This window comes from Bactrocera dorsalis, chromosome 3 (assembly GCF_023373825.1).
Source record: "Bactrocera dorsalis isolate Fly_Bdor chromosome 3, ASM2337382v1, whole genome shotgun sequence".
In the NCBI taxonomy this organism is placed as follows: Eukaryota; Metazoa; Arthropoda; class Insecta; order Diptera; family Tephritidae; genus Bactrocera; species Bactrocera dorsalis.
In genome coordinates this window covers 13,063,910-13,077,901 of record NC_064305.1, presented here as the reverse complement: position 1 = coordinate 13,077,901, position 13,992 = coordinate 13,063,910, and the positions used below count along the sequence as shown (strand labels likewise).

General features: G+C 35.2%; 1 protein-coding gene across 7 annotated transcripts in view; it reads right to left on the bottom strand.

Annotated features, from left to right (window-relative positions):
* LOC105225089 (death-associated protein kinase related) overlaps positions 1 to 11,871 on the bottom strand; it is a 133,970-nt gene extending 122,099 nt beyond the window's left edge. For 3 of the 7 annotated variants that reach the window (XM_049454055.1, XM_049454054.1, XM_049454052.1), the window contains exon 1: positions 5,709 to 6,077. The gene's annotated coding sequence lies outside the window, so the exon portion shown is untranslated. Of the gene's footprint in view, positions 1 to 5,708; positions 6,078 to 11,783 lie in introns of those variants that run through there. The other 4 variants (XM_049454057.1, XM_049454060.1, XM_049454058.1 and 1 more) reach the window with 4 other exon arrangements.
* Between the last annotated feature and the right edge of the window lie 2,121 nt (positions 11,872 to 13,992).

The window sequence follows — 13,992 nt, the reverse complement described above, 5'->3', positions numbered from 1 at the left end:
TATTTGCGACGCGCCAAAGCGAAGCACAAAAACGCAATTTTTGATGAGTGAAAAACAAAATTATACAAAATATAAGAGAAACATATAAATTTTATATGTGTATAATTTTTAGATTTTTGTAGAATTTTGCTTTTCGTATTTTTATTTTTTTTTGTTTCTTTGATTTGCTTTGGGTTTTGTAATTATATACTGGCGTATAAATATTTGTGCGCGGAAAATATGCAAAAATTCACGAAAAGCTTGAAAACGCCTGTTTTGGCGAGCAAATGTTGGCAAAATTTCAAGTTTTTTATTGACATATGGATTTTTGCAAATATTTTCTTTTTTTCACTGCGTTTTTTTCGTTCGCTGCTCGAATACATTGCTTTAAAAGGCCAAGTATGCCGCGTTGAGAAAATAAATAACGGAGTATAATGTTGCCATTTGTATCAATGAATTTCTCTTGGGCGGTATTATTCGGTTTATTTATGTGAAATAATCACGTTGCTGCACATACATTCACACGTACTCATATACACACATACATGTGGCAAATATTTGTGTGACATGCCTGTGAATTTCGTAGAATTTTGTAATTTTTGCAATTCTCGACATATCATGCGTTTAATGATGGGATTTGTGATTTATTCGAATTTTGGACGATTATTTAAATTAATTTAGAAAAAGTTTAAAATACATTCCATACGAGAGGAATTTTCGAAAAAATTTGATATCGATTTACATAAATCAAATTATGTGTGTGGGCATGCGAAGAGCTAGACTGTCCCTAATCAAAGTTAGTTCAATGGCTAAAAGTCAGCCAAGTATGACCATGAGCTAAAAATATTTGCTGTATATCGAGTGGGTGTTGCGTTGTCTATACCAAGAATGTATCTTCAATAAGCCTTTTTTGAAAAAATACTCATCATCATGGAGGATGGAGTCATGTGTAGAAGTTCACACAAGTGGGGAAAGATTTTTGATCACAATTCTCTTGGAAGTGGTCAGAAATTATTCTTTTACATATGGTTCAAGCAGCTCACGACTTCCGGTCTTAGAACAAGTATCCTCTCGGTAGCCAAAGAACATCCGTTTGAATGTGGATTAAAGTGAAAAGACGAACCAGCACTCTCCAGGGTTGTGCGCTGTGTTTGGGACACGCCATGTAAAAAACACCCCAAAGGAAAAAGAACAACAGCCTTGGATGAGAGATCCCCCTTTTGATGTCGACCACTGTAAACGCATTAAGAATTACGATTTGAGAGCATGCACCTGGAATACCCGGTCCTTTTATTGGGAACGTATCGCTGCCCAGCTGGTTGATGTCCTATTAATGGTAAAGGCAGACATCACCGTCGTCCAAGAGGTACGATGGACGGGACAAGAACTGAGACAAGTAAGTCCTTGTGGCATTGACCACAGTGGCCATATAAATGAACGCAAATTCAGTGTGGGATTCGTGGTGAGAAAGAAAGAAAAGTTTTTTAATACATATATCGCTGAATTGCGCCCACGCTGATGACTAAAGATGTCTTCTATTAGCGCTTGGAGCGCACATACGATAGCTGCTCCACCACATCCTCAAATGGGCTGATGCTGATCGACTTCGCCGGTGCCCGAAATATGGTTATCTGTAGTACTAGATTCTAGCATAGGAAAGTATATCAAGCTACCTGGCTGCCTCCAGATTAAAAAATGACCAATCAGATCCACGTATCTTACCTAGCATTGACTCGAATCATTATCTTGTTGCAGCGAAGATTCGCACCTGCCTCTGCGTAGCCAAGTATGTTAAAAACACAAGGAAGCTTCGATGTCCAGAAGCTGCAATCACAACAGACAGCCTTGGCTTTGTAGCTGAGATAACTTTGGGACTATATAAGGCAACTACATCTCGGGAGGTTGATATCGGTTCCGAACAAGACTTTACAACATGAACACTAAAGAAAAATTGTAATTATAAAAGGGCAAAAAAGATGGAAGATCGGAACCGACTTCAATGTACAGCCATCACAGAGGATGACGAAACTGTTCCCCCAAGAAGAGTGATGGCAAAACTGGGGGAACATGGCTTACCGCCACTAGAGATTTGTAGGTTCTTCCACTAACAGGGAGGAATATGAGGAAAAAGGGGGGAACTGGGGGAACATGGCTTACCGCCACTAGAGATTGTAGGTTCTTCCACTAACCGGGAGGAATATGAGGAAAAAGGTACAGCGAAGTCCAGAATAGGCCAAGGCGGAATCGTAAGCACTAGTAGAAGTACCTCTGCTAAATTCATATGGATAATAATCCAAAATTCAACGAAAAGTAGCGCCGCCTAACAGAAGGTTTCATGGCCGGAGCATACTCTTCTAGAACCTCCAGAGGTGATTTAGTGACTGATGCGCAGAGCATACTGAAGTTATGGAGAGAACACTTCTCCAGCCTGCTGAATGGCAGCGAAGGCATAACGCCAGTTGATGCCGAACCCGATTCCTTAGTCGATGTTGACGGTGCAGACGTTCCTATTGCCGGCCATGAAGAAGTTTGAATAGCAATTACCCGTCTGAAGAACAACAAAGCGGCGAGGACCGATGGATTGTCGGGGGAGTTATTCAAATACGGCAGCGAAGAACTGAGAATGAAACCATAAACTCGACTTTAAACTGCAATATGGGTTTACTATTAGTTTGATGGTTACTTTATAAACGTCAGCTACTGACAGAGTTATGAGAGCCATTTAATAGAAAAGTATAAGGTAGTCCCTAAATACGATAATACCTTCAACATTTAAATGAAAAATTGCCAGCTAAAGCAAACAACTCTCTTCATGCATACTCGGAGTTTTGGGAGCAAAGTTGTGTGTGGTTTGTGTCCGGGGTAAAGGTTGAAACGGAAACAATGTTTGCAAACAATTATTTTTTTTTATTATTTCAACGATGTTTTTTTGCACAATAAAATAATTTTCTTGTATATCATAGCTTTTAAATATTTTTCATTACTTCCTCCATTCTCGAAATTTCTTTCTATACTCTTAACCCTTATTGATTTATTTGCATGCAAATATAAAATTTAGTCTTCTTTAATTTTTTGCTAGCATTTTACTTGCTCAACTGAACAAAAGCCACAAGCTATGTGACAGGGAGTTTAAAATTTCATCTGCTGAAATACTCCTGGAGAATTATGACTATCAGCCATTCTTTTAGGCAACGTTTTTTATACAAGTATTTTGCCGAAAAGAATCGCTAAGCTTCCGCATTGCGCGCTGCGGACATTTAAAATATTATCCTTAATCCATGTGGAATTTATGACATTTAAAATTGTCAGTGGTGAAAAAATGGCGAAAAGTGGGTATTACAAAGTGTTTTTTTTTCGATGAGCACATACTTGTAAATACCATAAAGTTGGTCAGTACTTTCTTCTATCATATATGTAAAAAATTAGTAGATTTCAGAACGGTTGATCAACTCTACAAGATATAATTTGACTATAAATGTTTCGTAGGATTTTTCCATTAACATATTTCAGTATATGTTTTATTACAATAAACTACTTTTTGACGACCACCGCAATCGGAAAAATAATTGCGAGTTAATAACAGTCACATAAACTCTACCTGGTCTTTCCAACGGAGTGGAGGTCTTCCTCTTTGAGCCCTGGGCTGGTGGTTGAGGCATTCCGTCAAATGAGTATGCAGGGAAGAAACTATGCAGAAATGGCTGATGAGTTAAGTGAAAACAACTAAAACATGAACAATAATGACAAAATAAAATTATAACAGAGCAAGGAAGAGAGGAGCTCAGGATCGACCTCAATGGATAGCCATCACAGCGGATGACGATACTGCTCCGCGAAAAGGGAATATATTCGTAGCTTACCACCACTATGGACGGTAGGTTAATGGAAGCCGGTAGTAATATGCCGACAGAAAGCAAAGGCAGTGCTGAAGGCGAGGCAGTATTGCCAGCACGAGTTGCGGAACCAATGCTGGACATTCGTTATATATAGAAGCTGTAATAGGATTAGAAACTCCAATATTTTCTAGCACTCATAAGGCTTTTGGTTGTCTACTTGCATTTTCCAACAGGATGATAGAGCTTTTCGGGAGCTGAGTAGGCTCTGGCCACTAGATGACTGTTTGTTCCAGCGCAGTCTCGAGATCATTTATTAATTTACTTGGAGAAGAAGATACAAACAGCCTAACAGCTCCTTGTTGTTTTTTCTGCCATGCGAGTTCAAGGTTCAAATATAGTTATTTTAGTTTCACACCTTAAGGCATCCATGTGAACAAGCGAGTATAGCAAAAAATCTAAAATAAGTTTGCGATAGGTCAACTACAGAACATCACGAAGATCTATGACAATGTATCGACTGTATGAAATAGCCGATATTGGTTCAGCCGCGGAACATTACGCTCACAAGTCAAGCAAAGAAAATCATCGACTCGTGTGTATTGTTGTTAAACAGAGGTTAATAATCATTCCGAACAATTAAGCTGAATGGAAACGGAGTAGCTCCAGTAAAGTATATGGATCAAACATAACAGTTCGTCAGTTGACTAATATAACTTTATACTTTTTCGGTCTACGAGGTATGACAATTAAGTAATGAGACTGAATCCATAAAAACCGGGATGTCCTCGTCACGGCCGCCTGGATGTCCGTAATCGACTCAAAATGGGTTCCTTTGACCACCGATTTCGTTTTAGGAAACATGTCGGTCGAATAAGGTGGCTGTTGCAACACGGCGATCCCTTTAGAGGCCAAATACTGAGACACGCTGAGAGCGGTGTGGCACGGCGCGTTATCGTGCTGAAGGATCCAGTTACGAGCGATGTCTGGGCGCACACTGTTGACTCGTTTCGGCAATCTTTCGAGTACTTGGAAATAGTAGACCTGATTCACATTTTTCCAGGTGGAACGAATTCTTTGTGGACGATTTTACGGCTATCAAAAAAGGCAATAATCATCGTTTTCACTTTCGACGTGCTCATGCGCGCTTTTTTCGGGCTTTCGTCTACTCAACTTGACGCAGCAGGCGAACTAAATAAGCTAGAGCGATGGTACATATATCAATAGAGAGGGGAGGGATGCCGGAAAAAGATAAAGGGAATTTCAAGGGCACAGGTTTACCACCAGCGCGGCAATAAAATCAGTCTTATTACTTAATTGTCAAACCTAGTATTTACATGAGTTTGCTCGTTCGATTCGCCACTTTTAACGAAGCTATGTAAAAATCACAAGCGCCACATTGGAGACTATCAAGCTAAGGTGATGACTTTGAATGCCGATCGGGGCAAATTATTCTGAAAAGATGGTATACAACAGATAGTGCAAGCTGTTCAGTATTTGCAAAGCCTCTCACACCGATCGCTCGTTATTTACCCACATTTCTTTTCATGACGGCAAGCACATGCTCTTTCTCACACTATATTTTCAACAAGCTTTTCGGGAATTTTTAGCGTAGGTCGTTAAATCGGAAGTGGCCAATCAATTCATTCATTAAAACACACCTAAATAATCTGTTTAGCAATGAGATCAATGAAATTGCCGAGCATTTACGCAAGTGATTAATATTTATTTGCAGTTAAAGTAAACTAAACAACTGTGCAAAGAGCGCCGAAGGAGCAGAGAGGCGCGCAGGCAAACAGAAAGCAGAAAAATCAAAAAAAATAAAAATAAACGCATAACGGTAAATATATATAAGAGATAGAGAACAAAATTGCCCAAATTTAATTTACGCCTTACCTTTTACTGCCGCGAATACAACAGTGGCAGCAACAGCAGCAATTCGCGCGGCTAAATGCAGCAACAACAAGCTACAACAGCAATAGCGTGGCTACTGAGATATATACATATATCTATATATGCGTGTGTTTGTGGTTTGGCAAGCAGCTTGTTGAGCGTAGCGCTCGGTACGCGCGGCAACTTGTAAACAGCTCAATCAGTGGCGCGGCGAAGGCACGCGATGCTAGCGCGGCAGACAAAAACAAATTGCCAACGTGGAAAAAATAGACAGATAGCGCGATGGAAGCAGCGCAAGACAACCGAGGAAAAACAGTGAAAATGTAGAAAATTGGAATGCCCGAAATAAATGCTTTCTAGCGCAGCGCTTGCTAGAGTGCTAGAGTGCGCGTACAAGACGACGCGGCAAAGCGCGCACGGCGATTCGAATGCAGCGCGCTGCTACTGCTGCTGAAGCTGCAATAAATTTTGGACTAGAACATTTTAAGAGCTAATTTATAGCTAACGTGGTGCGCAAACGACAGACAGATTGGACGCGCGAACAAACGACGAGCTGAAAAAAGCGTTGCGGATACGCGGTCGATGCGGCGATTGCAGCTGGAGGTGCCGGAAAACTAAGTGATGCACGGAAAATTTTGTTTGTAATTGCAATTACAATTTGGAGCAAGAATTTAATTGTTCAAAGCGCGGCGCTGCAGACGCAAACACGAGCGCACACACAACTGGACATCCACAAACGAACGCGCACCGCGTCACGAGGCGCCAGTGTGGGTAGACAATCAGCGCATGTCGGCGGGGTGTTGAGAGTAGCTCTTCCGGCTGCGGTTCGACGCTGAAACGCGCGCTTGTAAACTGCTGTGTGAGAACCACCGCAAGCCTGTTAACTAGCCAAGCGCTAAATCGTGCGTTATTGTTGACCGATGGCCGATGCGGTGGCTGCCGCGTGCTTGTTGCAAGCGCAGGCCGAAGGACGACACAAATTGCAGGCGACACTGAACTTTAGCGTGGTTATACTAGGCACTGGGCAAAACGGTATATTTTGTATAAGTTTGGAACAAAAAAATATATATAGTTGGCAGCACTTCGCACATTGTGGAGGCAATCACTGCACTTGCGGCGAGTGTCTGGTGTTGGCGCCATTAAAACTGCGGAATTTTTGTCGTAGTTTTTTGCGTGTTTTTTGTTTTTTTGTTTTCGCGTTTGTTTTTGTTTTCGCGTTTGTTTTTGTTTTTCGTTGCTGCTCACTGGTTTCTGGTTTCAAATAGGAGGCTAGTGGATGCTGACTATATTTTTCCATAGTAATAGAGAGTATAGCAGTTTTCTTGTTTTTTTACACGTATTTAAAGACATATTGATTTTATTAAAATGAAGATGATTTTTCATGTTTATTTTGGTTTTTTTAACATTTTTATTTATTAGTTTATAAAATTATTATTAATATCAATAAATAAAAATAATTTTATAATTCGATTGACTTTTTAGTGAAATATATGTAAAGTTTTAAAATAAAAAAATAAAATAAATAAAAAAATGAAAGAAAAGAAAACTAAATAATAATTAAAAAAGCAAGTAAGGAAGAGCTTAGTTCAGCTGCAACTGGATATTTTTACAAAATTCGAAATACCTCAGATTGACCAATATATAAGATATAAAGTCAAGTATACTGCTGTGGGCAAAAAAATAGTAAGACTTTTTAATTAAAGTCCCCTGCGAAAACCCATTGGTCTAATTTTTTTTTTCTAGATTGCTGTGATTGATATTTTTTTTTATATTGGCATGACTGTCAGTGACTTCTGTGCCAAATTTCACATCAAAATAATCATCAGTGTTTAGTATACGCCTCACTTTCTGAAGAATATAAAACGCATTCGTCGATTTTTATGATGAGTGAAATTATTCAACAAAGAAATTCCGTCAAATTTTTTATGTGGAATCAAATTTCTGGTGCCGAAACTTTCCGAATTTTGGATATTCCTTTATAATTCTTCAGTGATAATTTTTTGTTGTGAGCAAGTATTTTTGATTGGTACAAATTATTCAATGAGGGTCGAGAACACGTGAACGAACCACTTCCAAGACGGCTATCAACATCAGCTGATGATAAACATGTAAAAAATAAATAAAGGAATTGGTGTTTAAGAATCAATGATTAACAGTCAGAGATCTTACTGGGTAGTTTAATAGTCGGAAAGTTCAGAGAAAACCATATTGAATGATCATGTGGGCCTAAGTGGAGTGAAAGCAAGATTGGTTCCAAAATCACAAAATTTTTTCGAGAAACAGCGTTAACGTCTGTGAAATATTGTTTTTCGACTACTAGGATGTCATGAAGGTATTATTATTGAAACAGAGTCTTGGATTCATGCTTATGACCTGGAAACAAAGGATCAACAGGCCGCATATCATGACAAAGGTGAGTCTAAGCCAAAAAAAAAAACACGTTAAAGCAGGTCAAAAATCAAGATTATGTTGAAAGTTTTCTTCGATTATCGAGGTGTGGTGCACTCCGAATTCATTCCAAGCAACCAAACTGTCAACTAGGAATACTATTTGAGTGTTAAGCGACGTTTGTGCGAAGCTATTTGTAAAATTTTGCTCATAGTAGTATGCTTGAAAATCCGCATATTAGGTATTTGAGGACTAAAGTATGGGTTGCCTGATATCATCCATTTAAAGGATCATTTTGTGGATACATTGTTAATAGAAAGAGTTTCGTTCTGAATTTCATTAAGATTTCATATATTGACCGATAGTACCGGTATAAACTCAAGAGGAAGTTTGAAAATATTTATATTTGGTATAAGATGGGGCTAAGAGAAGTATTGACCAAATTTCATCTATTTTCGGCTCAAGAGCATATTTTCCCCAAAATTCATTAACAGACTAGATTTAAAATCTTCGCCGATATTGGCGGTAAAAAATTAGTCAAAGAAACTGGGGTTCACATATTTGCTGTCTGGGTCCTTGACATTTTATAGTCCGAGTTCGAAAATTTTTGGACGTTAGATGAAATATCTTGAGTACATTATTTGTGCGAAGTTTTATTCCGATTTATTACATATAATTGAATTGTATACTATAAAGTATGTATATTGTATGCTATAAAGTGAAAGAATCAACTGGAACTTAACCCTCTATAACTCAAAACCTCCAAATTAACTATTTTTAGTGGAATCGGTTAGTTTTATGGGAAAAATATACAGAAATTATTATTTTTTTTTTTTACTTTTTATTTATAACACATATAACACAAAAAAAAAATGAGTAACAGTGATAAAGAAAGTGGGCAAAATTATGAGTAAAATGGAAATCCTTCAGGACAAATGAAAGTTCTTGAAACAATTATTGTTTCTGGTATAGCATAAAGCTAACCCGCACTTTTCACACATCGTGTGAGTGAACGCGGCACATTTCGGGAACTTGCATCGGATTTTTTTTCCGCACATTGAGGCCAGTGCCCGACTTTCACTGAAGAAAAAGCTTCATTGGAAAAAAGTAACCGCACTTAGTTTGTTTTGCTTATGCTTGATTAGAGGAATGGAGTGTAGACTACATTCTACATTGCTTGACAAGACGAAAAAAATTACTACGAGTAGAATTTAGGAAGGTGAAACGGTTTGTTGCCTGTGGTCTACCATACGTTATAGAGGGTTAAGGGTTTGTAATATTGTAAATGGAAATGTTCATCCGATTAGGCGCATTTTCACAGAATGTTAACTTCACACACCAAATTTGGTTGAAATGTGTTAAGTAGCTCTTGAGATATAAGATTTCATCTCAAGATGAGCAGTACTACGTCCCTGTCCAAGTATTATGCTAAGCCTCCTATTAAGCCCTTCTTCCCTCTTGGTTGTGAAATCTAATGTCTGTGGGTTATTGTAGTTTTCAACAAAACTGTTAAATGCGAAGTGAACGTGGTTATTATCAGATTTCATCCATTTGCACAGCATATAAGAAATGCTTGTTCTCCCATGTGTGGTTGCTTTAGTTTGAGCGGTTTGGCAGATATTTACAATTAACCATCTATAGGGCATTTTGTGAGCGTGGAAGTGGTTCGATTTCGACCATTTACAATACCAACCAAGTTTTCTCAAAATATTGTATCTAAATTTTTACTCAAGTTACACGGACGCACAGACAGACAGTCACAAGGAATTCAACTCGTCTGGTTATCCAGATACACATACCATCAATCATTAGGTGAATATTTTCATTAATGTCCGATTTTGAAAAAAATTTGGAAAAATAAAAAAAAAAATTATAGCGTTAAGTAAATACAAAAAAAAAAATTAAAGAAATTAAAAAATTAAAGAAAATATTAAAAAAAATTAATAAAATATTTAGTAGAAATATTATTTTTTTTATAGAAATAAATTTTTTTTATGACTGCTATTTAATAAAAATAATTTTTTTTTTTGAATTTGTTTAGAATTTAATTTTTTTAATTTTGTTTCAAAGATTTAGAAACAATTTTAAGTTCTCCAAGTATTAAAAATTGTTGTTAAGTTATTTTTATTTTTTTTTTAATATTTGTTTTCAAGATTTTTCTTCAAAAAATTTAAAAAATTTTGTTTTATTAGGAATTGTTGTTTAATTAGTAACTTTTTTTTAATTTTTTAAGTTTAGTCTGCAAAAAAAAAATTAAAAAAAAATAGAAGTAAAATTTTTAATATTGTATAAATAATAATGCATATGACTGATATTTAGTAGAAATAACCTTTTTTTGATTTTGTTTGGAATTTAATTTTTTTTTTAATTTTATTTCAAAAATTTAGAAACAATTTTAAGTTCTCAAATTAGTATTGTTAAGTTATTTTTAATTTTTTTTAATATTTGTTTTTAAGATTTTTCTTCAAAAAATTAAAAAAAAATTTGTTTATTAGAAATTGTTGTTAAATTCTTATTTTTTTTAATTTTTTTAGCTTAGTCTGCAAAAAATAAAAATTAAAAAAATCGGTTATAAAATTTTAAAAATTAAAAAAAAAATTTAATGTTTTTTTAATTTTTTTTAATTAAACATTTTTTTAATTTTTTTCTTAATTATGTTAAAAGTTTTATTTTTCTTAATTTTGTTTAGAAAATTTAGAAGCAATTGTAAATTCAAAAAATATTAAAAGGTTTTAAATGTTTATATTTGTTTAAAATATTTTTTTATTTATGTTTTGTGTTCAAAATTTTTTATTTATATTTTTGCATGAATAATTTATTATGAGTAATTACATATATATTCATATTATTATTTATCTATTAACAAAATTAATAATATTTAACTTTTCCGCTTTTACCTACGTGTGTTCATCACGACGTTTTTTATTTCTATACGAATTAATTAAAATAAATGAAATAATTATTTATCCAAATAAAATTCAAAATATTTAAAAACCTTAAATTGGTTTCCGATTTTGAAAAAAAAAAATAGGAAAGAATAAAAAAAATTAAAAAAAGAATGTAAAAAAAATAAAAAAAAAGTAAAAAAAATGTATAAAAAAAAATTAAAAAACAAATTAAAAAAAAAAACAAAAAAAATTAATGAAAAGTATAGTAAAAAATTTATATTTTTTTTAATTGAAGAAATTAAAAAAACACCTTTTAATACCTTTTCAACATTTTTTTAAGAATTTAATTTTGTTTTATTTTTTTGATTTCATTGTAAGTTCCTATAATATTAAAAATTGGGTTAAATTTTCTTTTTGTTTCTTTTTTAATTTATTGGTTTTAAGTTTAGTCTTAAAATTTTTTTATTTAATTTTTTTTCTGAATAATTTATTACTATAATTTATATATATTATTATTTAGCTATTAAAAAATGAATATAATAATAATATTAAATTTAACTTCGTTTGTTCTTTCACATCCTTCTTATTCATTATTTAAATATGTTCTATATAATTTATTTTTATTTTTTATTATATATTTCATTTCAGATTTCAAAATACTTTAACTAACAACGTTTTATTGATTTTGTTTTTGATTTTTGTTTAAATTGCGCATATACCGTATCGTGTGCACAAAGAAATATTTTTTTCAGTTTATTATATATTTAGTTAGTTTTCCTTAATTTAATTACTCTGCATATACTTGAATTACAAAAATTAAGTTTCGTGTTTTGTTACTTAAAGACCGCACTTCAATTGCACCGCGTGATCTGCTCTCTCGTTCATTAGCCGCACAACTAAATTGGAATTTCGAATTTTCGAAATTAATGCTAAAACTGTTTATGACGGCTGCCAAGCGATGTTTGCGTGCCTGAATGTGTGTGTGTGTGTGTGTGTTTGTTGCATATTGACTTTGGCTGGCGGCTGTGATCTGCCGATGCAGTGGCTGCCGTTTGGGGCAGCAGTGGTTGTTTTTGCACGCCTTTTTGGCTTGAGGCGTATGTATTGGTATATACACATACAAACACATTTCATAATGGTTGCGGCAGCATTTGTTCGATGTCGATTTTCGCTGTTTTTATGGCTGCTCTCTCTCACTTGCTGGCTGCCACATTTTGGCAAAGAGCCGCGAAATCTCTGCTTCTAGTGCCAATGCATGCAACTGGCCCAAAAACACTTTTTTCGACAGTAATTTTACATATGTATGTATGTAGACATGCTCCAACGCGACATTGACATTTAGTTGTGAAGGACAAAACGACAAGTAGATAGCGTTACAAAGTTCAAGGTTTCTTGCTATTGCTGCCACTTGCCAAGAGCCAAGGGTGTTTTGAGAAGATGAGGGCGAGAAAAGTTGCGGAAATTTAAATAAAAATATTTAGTATCTTAAATTATGATTTTGATGCATAGAGAATCTCATTGCTCAACTAACTTCTTACAATTCGGGTTTCTTAGAGATCTTGATAAGAAGGACTGCCCTTTGGACGTCCCCGCAACGAATTTAAGTAACAACCGAATAACAGAATTTGTCTCAAATTTTGTATTTTTAATCATATTTCATATGCGGAAGCGTTGCGTATGTTGAAAAAAAAAATTATCCAGTTGTATTAAAATATAAACCTACGAGCGATACAAAGCCTTCAAAGCTGGTCGGGAGATCGTAAAAGACATTTCGCGTTCTGGACAACCTTCGACGTCTTCCACAGAAGAAAATATTAAATAAGTGAAGGACACTATAGTGTTTGATGATCGTCAGGTAAATGTTAGAGAGATGACAAGAGAGCTCGACATCTCTCGCGAGTCCGTTCGAAGGATTTTGGTGAATATTTTGGGTACGAAACTTGTTCTTCCTCGACTTGTCCCGATAAAGCTGAATTTTTTCCAGAGAGAGTAATATAAACAGGTGCCTTTGGACATGCTTAATCATGCGAATTCCGATCCCACAACCATGGAGAGCATTATAACTGCCGATGTGACATGGGTTATGAGTTTGACATGCAAATAAGTCAAAAATAATTGGAATGGAGGGGAAAAAGGAGCCGAAACCAAGAAACTACGTCAAAGTCGCTCAAAGCTCAATGTGATGTTCATCGTCTTTTTCGATATTCGTGGTTTGGTGCATCATGAATTAGCTCCGGAAGGACAGTCGGTCAATAAAATGTGCTCTATGGCCGCATTGAGACGTTTGCGTGAGAACATCCGTCGAAAACGACCGGAATTATGGAAGAACAATTTATAAATTTTATATTATGATAATGCAACATCGCAACGAGCCACGATTGTGACCGAATCTAAAGCCAAACACGCAATGACTACCATCGATCAACCACCATATTCACCACATTTGACTCCATGTGGCTTTTTCTTATTCCTCTAACTGAAACTGCCGTTCCGTAGAACTTCTTTTCAGTCGATCGAAGAGATAAAATAAAATTCGCTGAAGGTGCTGAAGGCCATCCCAAAAAGTGATTATGAAAAGTGTTTCAAGGACTAGAAAGATCGTTGGAATAGGTGTATTACATCTGGTGGAGATTGGTTTGAAGGTGACAAACGAAATATTGATAAATAATTAAACATTTTGGGTTTTATTTACAATTGCCGGGTAATTTTTTGTTACGACGTATGTCCTGAATTTATCTAAAAGTCTTCTTAGTACCTGTTCATATCGCATTTGCACTGAAAATCGCCTAAATTTAAGAAAATACTGAAAAGTTGGAGAGAAAAAATGTTAGATTATTACTTGAATCTAGAAAGACTTCCCAGCGAAGTAGAAGTAATAGTTTGTAGTAAAAAATTGTCTCATGAAAGGTACGATTGGCAACAATGTTTTTGGATAGAATTAAGAAAGAGATTTTTTATTTTTTATAAGAGAGTTATTCATAATACGATAAAATTTGCTTAAATTCTTTAAA